This window comes from Panthera onca, chromosome E2 (assembly GCF_046562875.1).
Source record: "Panthera onca isolate mPanOnc1 chromosome E2, mPanOnc1 haplotype 2, whole genome shotgun sequence".
NCBI lineage: Eukaryota > Metazoa > Chordata > Mammalia > Carnivora > Felidae > Panthera > Panthera onca.
This window is the reverse complement of record NC_138353.1, coordinates 38274170-38280677: the sequence shown is the minus strand read 5'-3', so window position 1 is coordinate 38280677 and position 6508 is coordinate 38274170. Positions and strand designations below refer to the sequence as shown.

The 6508-nt window shown below is 36.9% G+C and overlaps 1 pseudogene; it reads left to right on the top strand.

Moving 5' to 3' along the window:
* The first annotated feature begins 2060 nt into the window (after nt 1-2060).
* On the top strand, nt 2061-2264 carry LOC132691343 (large ribosomal subunit protein eL38 pseudogene; annotated as a pseudogene).
* Nucleotides 2265-6508: the final 4244 nt, after the last annotated feature.

The window sequence follows — 6508 nt, the reverse complement described above, 5'->3', positions numbered from 1 at the left end:
TTGACTAAAAAATGGTGTCATCCTCAATATTCTAGCTCATTACTTAGGCTGTCTATAGTAAAAATTAAGTGAAAAAGGGACTTACTGGAAACTGTGGGATAACAGAGATTTCTTCAATCAGAATCTCTTCATATTTCCTCCAAAAAAACATACCATTGACAGGAAAGATCAAATAAAATAATACATCACCCATACTTGACACATAACTACAGTACAGAGAATTCTACAGTCCTCAAGTGATAATAATTAAGAAAATACATATAAAACACCAGCAAATTTAGCTCCACACTTCATACTGAAACAGAGCCAGTTAGAGACTATAAAATAGGAGAAGCTAGCCTATGTCCGCCACTATAGAACACTGACATAAGTCACCTTAAGAGTTAAAAAGGGGGGCGGGGAAGAGTTCTACACTGAAAGGGGAAATAAGAACACACCTGATCAGTGGGTCGTGATACTTGATATTGTGAAGTTAAAAGAAAGTAGCTATAAAATGTGTCCAAAGAACAGAAGAACAGTATCAGGAAGAATTGGGTTTGGGAGCCAGAGGCTTATTTGCAAACTTGGTGGTGAGGAGAGAGAGAAAGAAAGAGAGAGAGGGAAAAGAGCAGAAGGAGAGAGGAAACCACAAAATCAGAAGAAATACTAGCTTCTCCTCCAAAGAGTGTTATTTCTTAATGGCCCATACTTCACTGTGCCAAAAGAGACACTTTTAAACTGAGAAACCTAGTGAGTTACTCAAACTCCACTCTGTGAGTATAAAATCACCTGTTATTACTTGTGCAGGATAATATAAAACACTTGAAAATGAATAAAGGCTGTCTAATCAGATATACTGTGTAAATTTAGTATAAGAACATTGACTACTAGAAAATATTTCAGTTGATGATAAATCACCTCCCTAAAAATATTCCACCTCAAAACAGAAGTAAACTATACCATAATATGTCAAATTGAACTAAATATCTTTCAGTATGTCTTTACAGTAGAAAGAAAACAACCTCAAGTGACAGATTTATAGACTCAGAAATGGACAAAAAAAGAAAGATGCAAAATGAAAATTAACCAAATGTAGAAAACAAAAATTAAAGACAGAGAAAAATACGTAACAATTTATAACTAAAGAAAAATCACAATCATGCCTGTTTTCCAATAGAAACAACTGAAAATTTCACAAAAGAAATTAGATGAAATTAGCTAAAGCAACCAAATAGTGATGGAGGTAAAAGATTGTTGGGATGGGGTGCTTGGGTGGCTCAGTCAGTCGAGCAACCTACTTTGGCTCAGGTCATGATCTCACCACTCTTGGGTTCAAGCCCTGCATCAGGCTCTCTGCTCACAGCTCAGAGCCTGGAACCTGCTTCAGATTTTGTGTCTCTGTGTCTCCCTCTCTCTCTGCCCCTCCCCCTCTTGCACTCTGTCTCTTTCTTTCTCTCTCAAAAATGAATAAAAACACAAAAAAGATTGCTGAGGATGATCCATCCTTGAAGAAGAAAAAACAAAACTGTAGATGAGAACTAATATTTAAAGCTGTAATCCAAGAAAATTTGGGAGTTGCAAAAGCAGATCTGAATATGTATATTTAAAAGTATACTGTGTATGTGGAAAAATTGATCTGGAATTATCAACTCTGAGAGATAACCTAGCAAAACTATCAGACTCAAGAAATTCTAAGTAGCTGAGGTAATGGGAACCATAAAAGAAATTTGAAATTCCAGAAGTTATATTCTCATTAAAAAAAGGTAGAAAAAAGGCAAAAAAGCAAACACAGCCTCACAAAACTCATCCCTTTAGCATAATTAGAGCACAGAGAACCTCAGTTACCTAGAATATATAGAAAAAACAAGGACATAGAGATTGGTATGAGAGGCTACTACTGTCCAAATCTTGGACAACTTGTCATCAACAATAATATATAGCAATGTTCAAAATTACTTACCCAAAATGTTCAGTTCTTTCAAGGGAAGGTTTAACTGCCAGGAGACAAATATTGGCAGTCTCTTTCATTTCCATCCCTTTGCTTCCTGCAGGTCACATGCTCTCCTGCAGGCTTTGTAGTTATGCCTCATAACCTTGAGGAAATCAAGAACTTTCTGCTCACAGCCAGGAGAAAGGATGCCAAATCTGTCAAGGTCAAGTAAATAGGATAATGTGAAATTTAAAGCTTGATGCAGTAGAAATTTTATATTGTGTTTATCACAGACAAAAAGAAAGCAGAGAATCTGAGGCACTCTCTGCTCCAAGTTTTGGCAGTGAAGGAGTAAGGAGCAGAAATGAACCAGACATAGTGATTTGAACTGTGTTAATTTTTTAAATAGAAGGAAGGAAGGGAGGGAGGGAGGGAGGAAGAAAGGAAGAAAGAGGGAAGAGAAGGAGGAAGGGAGGTGAAAATGAGTAAACTTTTCTCAGGGATAAGAATGCGAGCTAGTAACTGTATAAGGGATGATAAAATTTTTAAAATCATCATTGTGCAATTGCCAATGTAATAATTATGTAGGCAATGATTATCAGTGTTATATGCTTAAATGAAATCTTTTTGGGAAAGAGAATATTTATAATCTTCCACTGTATAGCCTCATACTAAACCCCCTTAATTGTAAACTCTTCAAACTATCACACCATAGTATAACCTTTAATTGTGAAAGATATCTTTCCGTATCTTTGAAGGGAAAGATCTGTCAGACACCACCTGAATCACGTGATTTGTAAAACTAATAGTGAGAAAAGTTGATGTCATCTTGTACATTTTTGGCCAAAATTTGGGGCTCTACGTTTTGAAAATGATGAAACCAGCACAAGAATTTCAAAAATAAAGAAAACAAGTCTTAGTTGAGATCTCAAAGACAAACTTAAGCTCTTCTAGTTATGAAACTATTAAGCATTGGCCAGACCAATGTAAAGACTTTGAGAAGGTCTCTACTAGGAAGTTGTCTACTACTGATCCTCAGATGGTCTCCCATGGGCTATAATGTAGATACTTGAAAATCTTCGTGACCATCATTCCTAATTAGCTTAAGTAGCATAAACCTCTGTCTAGACAAAGATTACAAGAAAATATTACTTAAAAAAATTAATGTTTATTTTCGAAAGAGAGAGAGACAGAGACAAGCAGGGAAGGAGCAGAGAGAGTGGGAGACACAGAATCCAAAGCAGGTTCCAGGCTCTGAGCTGTCAGTACAGAGCCTGACATGGGGCTTGAGCCCACAGATGGCGAGATCATGACCTGAGCCAAAGTTAGACATTTAGCCATCTGAGCCATCCAGGTGCTCCTAAGAAAATATCACTTAACTAATATTTATGCCTAGTGGATTTCCCCTGCCTCCCCTCAGATCCTGAGCCTCAAGAAAACAAGGGTGATGGTTTTATTCTCTATCTTTTACCATAATCACTGACTAAATTCCCTGGATCCATGCATTTACTCAATCACTGTGGATATGAATTGAATTCTAATTAATAGATAACACACACACACCCTAACAGAATTAGGAGATACTAAGCACAGATCACATATTTAATCTCCCTCCAATTTTATTTTCTCCAAAGTACTTCTGGAGAAGTATTTTCTCTGCACTTCATCTTTAATCTCAGTCAATATATAAGTAATTTCTTAATCTTCTTTAAGACATGACAATTCTATGTGGTAAAGAATTTCTTTTTTTTTTCCTTTTTTAAAATTAAATCTATTGTTTATAATTTACATCCAAGTTAGTTAGCACATGGTGCAACAATGATTTCAGGAATAGATTCCTTAAGCCCCTTACCCATTTAGCCCATCCCCCCTCCAACAACCCCTCCAAAAACCCTCTATTTGTTCTCCATATTTAAGAGTCTCTTATGTTTTGTCCCCCTCCCTCTTTTTATATTATTTTTGCTTCCCTTCACTTATATTCATCTGTTTTGTATCTTAAAGTGCTCATATGAGTGAAGTCCTATGATATTTGTCTTTCTCTAATTTCACTTAGCATAATACCCTCTAGTTCCATCCACGTAGCTCCAAATGGCAACATTTCATTTTTTTTTCATTGCTGTGTAATATTCACTGTATCTATCTATCTATCTATCTATCTATACATATATATACACACACACACACTGTATATACACACTGAATATATATATATATATATATATATATATACACACACACACACACACCACATCTTTATCCATTCATCCATCGATGGACATTTGGGCTCTTTCCATACTTTGGCTATTGTTGCTGGTGCTGCTATAAACATGGGGGTGCAGTGTCCCTTCAAAACAGCATACCTATATCCCTTGGATAAATACCTAGTAGTGCAACTGCTGGGTTGTAGGGTAGTTTTATTTTTAATTTTTTGAGAAACCTCCATACTGTTTTCCAGAGTGGCTGCACCAGCTTCCATTCCCACCAGCAGTGCAAAAGAGATCCTCTTTCTCCACATCCTTGCCCACATTTGTTGTTGCCTGAGTTGTTAATGTTAGCCATTCTGACAGGAGTGAGGTGGTATCTCCGTGTGGTTTTGATTTGTATTTCCCTGATGATGAGAGATGTTGAGCATGTTTTCATATGTCGGTTGGCCATCTGGAAGTCTTCCTTGGAGAAGTATCTATTCATGTCTTTTGCCCATTTCTTCACTGGATTATTTGTTTTTTGGGTGTTGAGTTTGATAAGTTCTTTATAGATTTTGTATACTAACCCTTTATCTGATAAGTCATTTGCAAACATCTCCCATTCTGTTGGCTGGCTTTTAGTTTTGCTGATTGTTTCCTTTGCTGTGCAGAGGACTTTTATTTTGATGAGGTCCCAGTAGTTCATTTTCGCCTTTGTTTCCCTTGCGTCTGGAGACATGTCAAGTAAGAATTTGCTGTGGCCAAGGTCAAAGAGGTTTTTGCCTGCTTTGTCCTCAAGGATTTTGATGGCTTCCTGTGTTACATTTAGGCCTTTCATCCGTTTTGAGTTTATTTTTGTGTATGGTATAAGAAAGTGGTCCAGGTTCATTCTTCTGCATGTCGCTGTCCAGTTTTCCTAGCACCATTTGCTGAAGAGACCGTCTTTATTCCATTGGATATTCTCTCCTGTTTTGTCAAAGATGAGTTGGCCATACGTTTGTGGGTCCATTTCTGGGTTCTCTGTTCTGTTCCATTGATCTGAGTGTCTGCTTTTGTGCCAGTACCATATTGTCTTGATGATAACAGCTTTGTAACACAGCTTGAAGTCCGGGATTGTGATGCCTCCAGCTTCGGTTTTCTTTTTAAAGATTTCTTTGGCTATTCGGGGTCTTTTCTGGTTCCATACAAAATTCAGGATTGTTAATTCTAGCTCTGTGAAGAATTCTGGTGCTATTTTGATAGGTATTGCATTGAATATGTAGATTGCTTTGGGTAGTATTGACATTTTAACAATATTTGTTCTTCCTATCCAGGGGCATGGAATCTTTTTCCATTTTTTTTGTGTCTTCTTCAATTTCTTTCATACACTTTCTATACTTTTCAGGGTATAGATTTTTCACCTCTTTGGTTAGATTTATTCCTAGGTATTTTATGGGTTTTGGTGCAATTATAAATGGGATCAATTCCTTGATTTCATTTCTGTTGCTTCATTGTTGGTGTGTAGGCATACAACCAATTTGTGTGCATTGATTTTATATCCTGCAACTTTGCTGAATTCATGGGTCAGTTCTAGCAGTTTTTTTGGTGGAATCTTTCGTGTTTTCCATATAGAGTATTGTGTCATCTGCAAAGAGTGAAAATTTGACCTCCTCCTGGCTGATTTGGATGCCTTTTATTGCTGTGTGTTGTCTGATTGCTGAGACTAAGATTTCCAATACTGTGTTGACTAACAGTGGCAAGAGGGGACGTCCCTATCTTGTTCCTGACCTTAGGGAGAAAGCTCTCATTTTTTCCCCATTGAGGATGTTATTAGCATTGGGTCATTAGTATATGGCTTTTATGATCTCGAGGTATGATCCTTCTATCCCTACTTTATTGAGGGCTTTTATCAAGAAAGGATGCTGTATTTTGTCAAATGCTTTATCTGCATCTGTTGAGAGGATCATGTGGTTCTTGTCCTTTCTTTTATTGATGTGATGAATCACATTAATTGTTTTGCAGATATTGAACCAGCCCTTCATCCCGGGTATAAATCCCACTGGGTCGTGGTGTATAATTTTTTTAATGTATGGTTGGATCTGGTTGGCTCTTATCCTCTTGAGGATTTTTGCATCCATGTTCATCAGGGAAATTGGTCTATTGTTCTCCTTTTTAGTGGGGTCTCTGTCTGGTTTTGGAATCAAGGTAATGCTGGGTTCATAGAAAGAGTCTGGAAGTTTTCCTTCCATTTCTATTTTTTGGAACAGCTTCAAGAGAAAAGGTATTAACTTTTCTTTAGATGTTTGGTAGAATTCCCCTGGAAAGCCATCTGGCCTTGGAATCTTGTTTTTTGGGAGATTTTCGATTACTAATTCAATTTCTTTACTGATTATGTGTCTGTTCAAATTTTCTATTTCTTCCTGTTTCAGTTTTAGTA